The following is a 12,746-nucleotide window of genomic DNA, read 5'->3' on the forward strand; positions in this document are numbered from 1 at the left end:
CTGCTCACCCACGCATATCTAATCCGTCACAAACCTTCTTGTGCCTGTTTATTCCTTTCCATTCCCACTGCCACTGACTCAGCTCAGGCCTTCATCTCTCTGGTCTAGTTCACTGCAATAGTCCAATGGACCCCCCAGCTTCCAGGATTTCCGGCTTGTGAAGCACCCTGCAAACCACCACTTAACTCCTGTTGCTTTCCTACTCAGGAACCTCCAATTGCCTGCAAGATCAAGTCTTAACTTTTTGGATTCCCACTGGCCCCACCAATCTTCTCATCCCTCTCCAAGAGGAACCCTCTACTACCAAATGATCTACTTATTCTCCTAGAACACATCTTCGACAGCGGTTCCCAACTGTGGCATGTTGCAAAAAGTTGTGTTGTGTTCAAAGAAACTTGCTATCAGTGAAAACCTACTAGGGGGTTTGGGGGTGTGGTGGGTTGCAGGTTACCCCTATTATAGATACTCTCCCTCTTCTTGGCTTTTGCAAGCAGGAGAGAAAAAGACATCGTTTCAGCTGTTACACAGCAACCTTGAGTCACGCAGAATCACAGGGATGTCACGGAAGATAGATCTCATCTGAGTGGTCACATCTAACCATCAAGCCTACCTGTTTTATCATTTTTTGCAGTCTTGCTCCAGCCAAGGGGAGGGAAGTGCCCTGGACTTGAAATCATAAAACAGATTCAGTGACCCTGATCAGTTACCAACCTCAGCTGACTCATTTGTAAAGCAGAGATAAAACCTACTTCCTACTAAAATTGTGAACCTTAAATATTGGGGTTTATAAGACTAAAATCTTTCATGCTAAGATCTCTGCATACATTTGTTCTTGTTTAATATTCACAACAACATTCCAACACAGGTGTTATCTTCATTTTACAGACGAGAAACATGAGACTCAGAAAGGGTGAGTGAAAGCAAGTAAATAGCTACATTAAGGTTCATACCCAGGTCTGCTGGAAATCACTACTGTCTGATGCTCGATGTGGAACACAGCAGTGGCATGGACCATCTCTGAGGTCTAAACCATGAAAAAAAGGAGGGTGGGAGCTGAGCTGACTTGAATAATGCAGGGAGAACTTCTAGAAGAAATAGTGTTTTGGACCTAGAGATTATCATACTAAGTGAAGTAAGTCAGACAGAGAAAGACAAATATATGATATCACTTATATGTGGAATCTGAAATATGATAGAAATGAACTTATTTACAAAACAGAAACAGACTCACAGACATAGAAAACAAACTTATGGTTACCAAAGGGGAAAGGGATAAATTAAGAGTTTGGGATTAACAGATACACACTACTATATATAAAATAGATAAACAACAAGGTCCTACTATATAGCACAGGGAACTATATTCAATATCCTGTAATAAATCATAATGGAAAAGAATATGAAAAAGAATATATATATGTATAACTGAATTACTTTGCTGTATACCTGAAACTAACACATTGTAAATCAAGTAGATTTCAATAAAAATTTTTAAAAAAGAAATAGTGCTTAATGCAAGCGACTAGGGAAACACAGGTTAACCTGCCTGTGGGTCAGATTTGGCTTAGACTAAAAAATGATCATCACATATAAAATATAATTAGGAAAATAACTCGAAGTTGGAGAGAGCATTTGAGTATGTAATTTTGAGAAAATCACTTTCCTAATTTCTTTTCAATTTGGTAAACAAGTCTTATTTTTTCCTTTCCATGAGTAAATAACTACCTGCATCCTCAACGTTCTACTCTAATTGATACAAGGGTTACAACAATTAAAAGCAAATGCTAACGTGTACTTTATTACTTTCCATGCAGCATTCTAACTTCTACTTTCCATGCAGCATTCTAACTTCTAGGCTTGTTAAATATTACAAAAGAATTTAAAAATTTTTTTCAATATAACGTGAGATCACTATCTCAGAATAAAACACTGGCTATTAGGGAAAAAGTAACATTAGACTAGTGCAACAAAAGAACAAAACTGCCTTATAAAGCCACTGCCCATTATGATAAATAGATCCTCAAAGACACATTTTACTTAGCCAAATAAATTTAATGCACAAATTAATATCATACACAAATATAACATGCAAATATATGTCAGTATACCAAAACACAATCTGTCTTTCAAATGTAGCTTTTATGTTTTATACAGCCTGCTTGAAGTGCTTTTCAAGTTTAACAGGTTCTGTATATGTGATGTGATACCACAGAAGCAGTTTTCAATGTATGAATGTTGTTTGAAACTCAACATACCCTTAGAGAATGCATGGTGGATGGGGCTCTGGTATATTCTAGGTTGGGCTGGAAAACTGAAGAAAAGTGTCATACATTATAATAACACTACAGGGCTTAACCATCTCATATAACAGTGTTTCTGTAGAATCTTTGCATAGATTTCCACTTTGAACGATGGTAACTCTAACTAGAGCAGCTAGAAAAGGACCAGATTTTCCCCTCTTTTCGCCTCACTCTCTCGCCACCAGCCTTTCATGGGAATCACCGTGGTCTGGAATGGGGAGGTGAGGCACGAGGAACTGGGAGGCTGGGCGTGGCCAGTGGAAAATCCCCGGGATGCCGCTCACACTGGGTTGGGTGGATCTCACTTAGCCCTTTTTTCACTGATCCAGTCCCAGAGACTAGGCTGCCTGCTTCCTCCCCACCACTTTTTGTTTGTGGTCAGTCTCACTTGCTCCCTTCCCTGGTTCCTCAAAGACAGAACAGAATCTAGCCTCAGAATTTTCCCTATGTGCTTCGTCCCGGAAGCAAGTACACAGCTCTGAGTTTTTCTCAAAGTCTTCATTGCTGACAACAGTGGTAAACAGAGAGTGAATAAAACTAACAAGAGGAAAAGAACACGTGGTGTTTGTGGTAGTCGCCGCAATAGAGCCGGAAGTGAGGTCCAGATCTGCCTCGGTGCTAACTCTCTCCTCCTCTCCCCGCTCTGTCTTTTCACGCCGCCGGGTTCCTCTCCCTTGTGAAAAGGATGGATGCCACAACGAAGCACGGGAGAGAAGTGGGTATTTTTGTAAGGGTGAAGTTTCTCCCAGGAAGAAATAAGAGCCACAATAGCAAGCCAGAAGGGGAGAGAGAGGGGAAATCCCAAAAGACCTCACCCAGGGCCGAGCAAAAGACTGGGGCAGTCATTCAAATATATGTAAATATGGGGAACAAACATATCAAGATTGGGGTCTGCTTATATCTCCAAATTCAGATAATGCATCACTGCACTTTTCACAAGGCACCAACACACAGTCATACAATTTTCAGGCTGCGTCTGGTCTCACTGTCAATCGTCACAAGCATTTCTAGTATGATACTGCTACCTGCCGGCCGAAATGAAGAAGTTCACCTAACTGGCTTGCTCTGACTCAGAGATTTTCCCGCCTCTAAGCGTCTACAGCTTTAGCAGAAATCCACCAATGTCCCTATTTCAGCTGAAACCTTCATATAAAACAGGATTTTAATCTGAATTTTCTGAGAATTTCACTCAAGTATGCTTTGCCTCTAGTATGTCAGCATAAATTACGACAAGATGCCTAGAAAATAGCTGAGATTATATTAGAAGCACCTCTGAGGATAACCCCAAGTATTTTAATTTAATTTTCATTCCTTACATGTAAATAAACCACTAAGGTAAAAATTCAGTTCTATGGGACTCCAGTGAGTCTTCCATCATTTCAAGGGATATTATAAAATTCTCCAAAAAAATCACTAATCATATATAAAATAGATAAACAACAAGGACCTACTGTATAGCACAGGGAACTATATTCAGTATCTTGTAATAACTTATAATGGAAAAGAATCTGAAAAAGAATATATATATATACATAGATATATGTACACTGAATCACTTTGCTGTACACCTGAAACATTGTAAATAACTATACTTCAATTTAAAAAAATCACTAACCAAAATCAAGCAAACAGGGTATAATAATTTCCCCCCAAAGTTGAGAATCTTTCAATTAACTGTGCAACAAACTTTAAATCATAATGTTTGAAGGAATCTCTACTGTTATTTATACTTTAAACTCCTAACATGGGTGAATGCAGAGTCAGTAGTATTTTAGTACATAGAATTACAACAGAAAATTCTCTAAACACTACAAGTCTGCCATCTGAGGTACACCCTTTCTTTCTGGTATTTATCCAGAATTGCTGTTCTCAGATCAGAAGAAAAAGAATACATGCTCATATAAATGGCAAGCTAACATGATGGGATCTCTTTTCATTGGCATTAAGAAATTTACCCTTATCCACACAGGATGTTTACGTAGCCATCACAGGAAAAATGCCTCTGAACCATATTTTTCTTTATTGAAGATAAGTAGTGAAGTATGAAAACATTCCTGGAAATAATAAAAACCAATTCAGGACTGAGGTTCCCTCGGGGCAGGGAGGGAGGAGCAGGAAATATTGGAAAGTATACACAGGACTCCAAATGCAGCGACAATTTGATTCTTAAGCTGAATGGTGGGTACGTGGGTGCACTTTATTTTATCTCTGTTCTTTGTATGCTTGAAATATTGCATAATTTTTTTTCTAAAAAACAACGAGAAGCTGGTAGAAGACGAATAAAGCAGACATGGGAGGTGGCGGCAAGCACCTTGTGCTATATGCCGGGTACTTGGTGTACATTACTGCATTGAATCCTCACACCAGCCCTGCAAGGTAGGTGATTTTATCCTCATTTTACAAGTGAGGAAACTAAGGCTTAAAGATTAAGTGAATCCCCCTGGGTAACACAGCTTCTAAGTGGCAGAACTGTAAACTGAGACAATACAAAAGTGGGAAAAAGTTTTTAGGCTGACATCAAGGAGAGGCATGAAGGGGACGGTGGCATGAGATGCTATGTGGACCCATCCCCCGGGGAAACAAGCAGAGCTACTGGAACCTATAAAAACAACCATTTAAAGTCTCTAGCAAGTGTTCCAGTGACATCTGGTAAATGAAGAAAACATTTATTCAAGAAAATATTCTAAAACTCAGTAAGAACAGGGAGAGCTTGGTATTTGAGCCATGACCTGCTCTCTCCCTCTCTCCCTCCTCCCTCCTCCTGGCTCAGTTTGCCAGAAGCCACTCCAGGAAAGTGTGGACAAGAGAGGGCTCCCTCTGCCCTCAACTCCCAACCCAAGGACACAATATCTCACTAGCGTATCTCAACTGCTTCAGCTCTGAGTTGAAGATGCTGAATGCCTAGTGAGTGTGGCTGAGAGGTTGGACGGAGAGGGAGGACGCAGGCTGAAAATACTGGCACCAAATTACCCTCACCCCAGCTCGCTTGCAGGGTAGAGGTTCTGTGCTGGGAAAGGTAAACAGAGAAGAACAGAGGCTACTGCCCTGCCCAGCACCCAGAGCAGTGGCTCAAAGATTTTGCCCAGGGGAAAGGCAGACAGACTATAGGAACAGTGAGCTTTCCTCAAAGGAATTGGTTCTAGTTGAAAAACAGTGTGGGGAAATTCAAGCCTAAGGTCTCTTGCAAAAGCAATGAAGATTTTGGTGGTAAGCAAATGAGAGAAGGCTGGTCCTCTTAATTAAGAACAACAAGCTACACAAGAGGCCAGCTAGGTCAGTAGAGAGAACCAGCAAATTTCAAAGACTGGTCTCAAAAAACTACCCCTAGAATAAAGAGCCCAGAAATAAACCCACAGGCCTACGGTCAATTAATCATTGACAAAGGAGGCAAGAATATACAATGGAGAAAAGACAGTCTCTTCTATAAGTGGTGTTGGTTAAGCTGGACAGCCGCACGTAAATCAATGAAGTCAGAACACTCCCTCACACCCTACAGAAAAATAAACTCAAAATGGCTTAAAGACTTAAATGTAAGACAGGACATCATAAAACTCCTAGAAGAGAACATAGGCAAAACATTCTCTGACATAAATTGTACTAATGTTTCCTGAGGTCAGTCTCCCAAGGCAATAGAAATAAAAGCAAAAATAAACAAATGGGACCTAATCAAACTTTAACCTTTTGCACAGCAAAGGAAACCATCAACAAAATGAAAAGACAACCTACAGACTGGGAGAAAATATTTGCAAACAATGTGACTGACAAGGGCTTAATTTCCAAAATATACAAACAGCTCATACAACTCAATATCAAAAAAACAAACAACCCAATCCAAAAATGGCCAGAAGACCTAAGTAGACACTTCTCCGAAGAAGACATACAGATGGCCAACAGGCACATGGAAAGATGCTCAACATCACTAATTATTAGAGAAATGCAAATCAAAACTACAATGAGGTATCACTTCACACAAACAGTAAATAAGAATGTTAATATAACAAATGCTATAAATATATCCTCACTCTCCTTCCTTCTCTCAGTTTCATTAATAGAAAATTAATAATAACGATGGCGGGTTTCCCTGGTGGTGCAGTGGTTGTGAATCAGCCTGCCAATGCAGGGGACATGGGTTTGAGCCCTGGTCCAGGAGGATCCCACGTGCCACGGAGCAACTAAGCCCGTGCGCCACAACTACTGAGTCCGCACTCTAGAGCCCGTGAGCCACAACTACTGAACCCGCGAGCCACAACTACTGAAGCCCGCGCGCCTAGAGCCTGTGCTCCGCAGCAAGAGAAACCACCTCAATGAGAAGCCTGCGCACCACAACAGAGTAGCCCCTGCTCTCAGCAACTAGAGAAAACCCACGTGCAGCAGCAAAGACCCAATGCAGCCAAAAATTAAATAAATGAATAAATAAATAAATTTAAAATAATAATAATGATGGCAATGTATTATTGGGTTCATAACATATAGACATAACGTGTATAACAACAGTAGCACAAAAAGGAAAGTGGAAATAGAGGTATACTAGGAGTAACATTTTTATATCTCACTAGAATTAAGTTACTGTAAACATGAAGCAGATTCAGACAAGATATATATATGGAAAGCCTCAAAGCAAACACTAAAAACATAATTCATGGGGGTGGGAGCAGGGATTGACTGGAATGGGCATAAGGGATCTTCTGTGACAGAAATGTTCTTAAGTTGGATTGTGGTGATGGTTGCACAACCCTATACATTTATTAAATGTAAGTTAAACAAATTGCTTAAAAAGTAAAATAAAATAAAATAATTCAAAAACCCATAAAAGGACATTGGGTTTCAGCTCTGACATCCAAAGAGCTTAGAAATTATTATTACCATCCTCGCAACAAGAAAAACACTGAACAAACTGAAAATCAATTACTTTTCTTAGATCCACTGAGAATTGAGATCACAGGGAAAACCACCACCCCCAAATCTAGAAAGACAGGCAAACACAAAGAATTAGAACTGAGATCAACTTCCCTGAGGAGAAGCCACTGGAGCCAGTAACTGGTAGGACCACTCAAATGGAAACTGTGATGAACTGCAAGAGTCTGAGCGCGGACTAGCTTGACAATTAAAAACTCCCAGGGGGCTTCCCTGGTGGCGCAGCGGTTGAGAGTCTGCCTGCTGATGCAGAGGACACGGGTTCGTGCCCCCATCCGGGAAGATCCCACATGCCGCGGAGTGGCTGGGTCCGTGAACCATGGCCGCTGAGCCTGTGCTCCGCAACGGGAGAGGCCACAACAGTGAGAGGTCCGCGTACCGGAAAAAAAAAAAAAAAAAAAAGCATCTGCCTGCCAATGCAGGGGACATGGGTTCAATCCCTGGTCCCGGAAGATCCCACATGCCGCAGAGCAACTAAGCCTGTGTGCCGCAACTACTGAGCCCACATGCCACAACTACTGATGCCTGCGTGCCTAGAGCCCGTGCTGTGCAACAAGAGAAGCCACCACAATGAGAAGCCCATGCACCACAATGAAGAGTAGCCTCCGCTTGCCACAACTAGAGAAAGCAATGAAGACCCAACGCAGCCAAAAATTAATTAATTTAAAAACAAAAAAACAAAAAAACCTCCCAACAAAGAAAAGCCCAGGACCAGATGGCTTCACTGGTGAATTCTATAAAACATTTAAAAATGAATTAACACTAGGGACTTCCCTGGTGGTCCAGTGGTTAAAACTCCACGCTTACACCAGAGGGGGTGTGGGTTTGATCCCTGGTCAGGGAACTAAGATCCCACGTGCCCCATGGCACGGCCAAAAAATAAATAAATTTTTTTTAAAAAAATGAATTAACACCAATCCTCCTCAAACTCTTCCAAAATAATTAAAGAGATAGAAACACTTTCAAACTCATTTTATGAGACCAGCATTACCCTGATACAAGAGCCAGAGAAAGACACCACAAGAAAAGAAAACTATAGGCCAATATCCTGATGAATATAGATGCCAAAGTCCTCAACAAAATACTAGCAAACCAAATGTAATAGCACACTGAAGGCATCATACACCATGACCAGTGGGAAATATACCTAGGATGCAAGGATGATTTGACATACAAAAATCAATCAATGTGATACATCACACTCAAAGGGAAAAAGATAAAAATCATATGATCATCTCAATAGATGCAGAAAAAGCATCTGACAAAAATCCAACATCCTTTCATGATAAAAACAAAAATGCTCAACTAATTAAGAATAGAAGGAAATTGCCTCAACATAAGAAGGCAATATATGAAAAGCACATCATACTCAATGGTGAAAAACAGAGCTTTTTCCTCTAAGATCAGGAACAAGGCACAGATGCCCACTTTGGTCACTTCTATTCAACACAGTACTGGATGTCCTAGCCAGATAGGCAAGAAAGAAAAATAAAAGGCATCCAAACGGGAAAGGAAGAAGTAAAATGATCTCTGTTCACAGATGACATGATTTTATATGTAGAAAACCCTAAAGACTCCACAAAAAAACTGGTAAAACTAATAAACGAATTCAGTAAATTTGCAGGATCCAAAATTAACATACAGAAATCAGTTGCATTTCTATACATTAACAATGAACTATCCAAAAAAATACAGAAAGAAAGAAAGAAGGAAAGAAATCTCATTTATTGATACAATAGCATCCAAAGAATAAAATACTTAGTACTAAACTTAACCAAGGAGACCAAAGACTTGTACACTGAAAATTACAAAACATTGATGAAAAAAATTAAAGCAGGAACAAACAAGTGTAAAGACATCCCATGTTCACAGATCAGAAGAGTTTATACTGTTAAAAATGTCCAGATGTGCAATCCCTATAAATCCTCAATGGCATTTTTTTTTTTACAGAAACAGAAAAAAACAATCCCAGAATTCATATGGAACCAAAATGAACCCCAAATAACAAAGTTGGAGGTTTCACACTTCCTTATTCCAAAACATATTACAAATCTACAGTAATTAAAACAGTATGGTTGGCACAAAGAAAGACACTAGATCAACGGAACAAATTAGAAAGCCTAGAAATAAATCTATGTATATATGTTTAATTGATCTTTGACAATGGTGCCAAGAATATATAATGAGAAAAAAACAGTCTTCAACAAATGGTACTGGGAAAACTGAATATGCACATGCAAAAAAAAAAAAAAGAAGAAACTGGAACCTTACCTCACACCACACACAAAAATCAACTCGAAATGGATTCAAGACTTAAACATAAAACCTGAAGCTCTAAAATTCCTGGAAGTAAACAGGAGAAATGCTTCCAAACATTGGTCTTGGCAATGATTTCTTGAATATGATACCAAGAGCACAGTTAACAAAATGAAAAATAGGCAGGTGGAACTACATCAAACTAAAAGGATTTTTCACAGCAAAGGAAACAATCAGCAAAGTGAAAAGGCAACCTATGAAAAGGAAAAAATGTTTACAAATCATATATTTGATAAGGGTCTAATCTCCAAAAAAAATAAGGAACTCCTACAACTCAATAGTAAAGATACTAATAACCTAACTTAGAAGTGGGCAAAGTAACAAACACATGAAAGGATGCTCAACATCACTAATCATAAGAGAAATGCAAATCAAAAGCACAATGAGGTATCACCTCACACCAGTCAGAATGGCCATCATCAAAAAATCTACAAACAATAAATGCTGGAGAGGGTGTGGAGAAAAGGGAACCCTCTTGCACTGTTGGTGGGAATGTAAATTGGTACAGCCACTATGGAGAACAGTATGGAGGTTCCTTAAAAAACTACAAATAGAACTACCATACGACCCAGCAATCCCACTACTGGGCATATACCCCGAGAAAACCATAATTCATAAAGAGTCATGTACCAAAATGTTCATTGCAGCTCTATTTACAATAGCCAGGACATGGAAGCAACCTAAGTGTCCATTGACAGATGAATGGATAAAGAAGATGTGGCACATACATACAATGGAATATTACTCAGCCATAAAGAGAAACAAAATTGAGTTATTTGTAGTGAGGTGGATGGACCTAGAGCCTGTCATACAGAGTGAAGTAAGTCAGAAAGAGAAAAACAAATACCATATGCTAACACATATATACGGAATCTAAAAAAAGAAAAAAAAATGGTCATGAAGAACCTAGGGGCAGGGCAGGAATAAAGATGCAGACCTACTAGAGAATGGGCTTGAGGACATGGGGAGGGGGAAGGCTAAGCTGGGACAAAGTGAGAGAGTGGCATGTACATATATACACTACCAAATGTAAAACAGATAGCTAGTGGGAAGCAGCTGCATAGCACAGGGAGATCACCTTGGTGCTTTGTGACCACCTAGAGGGGTGGGATAGGGAGGGTGGGAGGGAGGGAGACATAAGAGGGAAGAGATACGGGGATATATGTGTATGTATAGCTGATTCACTTTGTTATAAAGCAGAAACTAACACACCATTGATAAGCAATTATACTTCAATAAAGATGTTAAAAAAAAAAGAAGAGGGCTTCCCTGGTGGCGCAGTGGTTGGGAGTCCGCCTGCCGATGCAGGGGACACGGGTTCGTGCCCTGCTCCGGGAGGATCCCACATGCCGCAGAGCAGCTGGGCCCATGAGCCATGGCTGCTGAGCCTGCGCGTCCAGAGCCTGTCCTCTGCAGCAGGAGAGGCCACAGCAGTGAGAGGCCCACGTACCACACACACACACACACACACACAAAAAAAAGTGGGCAAAGGACTTGAATAGACATTTTTCCTAAGAAGACATACAAATGATACATGAAAAGATGCTCAACAACACTAATCATCAGGGAAGTGCAAATCAAAACCACAATGATATTTTATAATAACTATAAAAGAAGTATAACCTTTAAAAATTGTGAATCACTATATTGTACACCTGTAACTTATATAATATTGTACAGAAACTATACTTCAATTAAATATTACATTAGTATTTGTTTGAGGAAAAGAGATACATGACCCCTACTACATGAGACTGTATACATTTAAGTAGAGAAGTGTAATAGTTACTGTAAACACACACACACACACACACACACACACACACACACACACATACAATGAGACATCCCCTCACATCTGATTAGGATGGCCATTATCCAAAAATAAATAAATAAATAAAGACAAATGTTGGCAAAGATGTGAAGAAGTTGGAACCTCTGTGCATTGTTGGTGGGAATGTAAATTGGTGCAGCCACAGTGGAAACAGTATGGAAGTTCCTCAAAACACTGAAAATAGAACTACCATTTAATCCAGCAATCCAACTTTTGGTTATTTATCTAAATAAACTGAAATCAAGGTCTCAAAGAGACATTTGCATTCCCACAGCCAAGTCGTGAAACAACATAAATGGCCATTGCTGAATGAATGGATAAAGAAATGTGGTATGCACATGCATACCTCTTTAAAGAGAAGGAAATCGTGTCATATGTGAAAACATGGATGAACTCTGAGGACATCATGCTATTTACCACAATAAAAATAGAAGGAAAAAAAGTGGAGGCAAAATGAAACTTCCTTAGGCAAATAAAAACTGAGGGAAACTGTCACCAGTAGACCTCCTATCAAATATTGTTAAAATAAGTATTTCAGAGAGAAGGAAACTTGGACCCACATGAAAAGGAAGAGTGTCAGAGAATAATAAATGCAGTTAAAATAAAATCTTTTTTCTTATTCTTAATAGATCTAATAGATACCTGTTCAAAGTAATAAAAGCAACAGTATATTGAGTGATTTTATGTTATGGATACATGAAATGAATGAGAACAATAAGAGATGAGGGGAAAAAATTTAGAATACTCTGTTATAAGGTACCTGCATTACCTGTGAAATGGTAAGTGTTATGTGAAAGTGCTGTTAGGTTAGTTGTAAATGGATATTACAAACTCTAGGGAAATCACTAAAATTTTTTCAGAAAAAGACAAAGAGAAGAAGAGAAAATGAAATCATATAAAATGTTTAACTAAAACCAGAGAATGCAGGACTTCCCTAGCAGTCCAGTGGTTAAGACTCCGTGCTTCCACTGCAGGGGGCAGAGGTTCAATCCCTGGTTGAGGAACTAAGATCCCACATGCTGGGTGTCACAGTCAAAATTAAAAATAATAATAATAATAAAACCACAGAAGGCAGTAAAAGGGGGGCAGTAAAGAAAGAACAAGGGAAATTAATAGAAAATGGTTACAAACATTTTAGATATTAATCCAACTATAACTATAGTCACTTTAAATATGAATGGTCCAAATATGTCAGTTAAAGGACAGAGATTCTCAAAGTGGATTAAAAAAGCATGACTCAATTATATATTGTCTACAAGACACAGACAGATTATAAGCAAAGGTATGGAAAATGAAATATTAACAGCAATCAAAAGATAGCTGGATTAGCTATATTAATTTCAGAAAAAGCTGACATCAGAACATGGAAAACTATCAGGGAT

General features: G+C 39.2%; 1 protein-coding gene across 8 annotated transcripts in view; it reads right to left on the minus strand.

The window, feature by feature from the left end:
- The window catches only part of ARHGEF6 (Rac/Cdc42 guanine nucleotide exchange factor 6), a 165,898-nt gene that overhangs the window by 72,436 nt on the left and 80,716 nt on the right, over positions 1–12,746 (minus strand). The window lies entirely within an intron of this gene.

Source organism: Globicephala melas, chromosome X, assembly GCF_963455315.2.
Source record: "Globicephala melas chromosome X, mGloMel1.2, whole genome shotgun sequence".
Lineage (NCBI taxonomy): Eukaryota > Metazoa > Chordata > Mammalia > Artiodactyla > Delphinidae > Globicephala > Globicephala melas.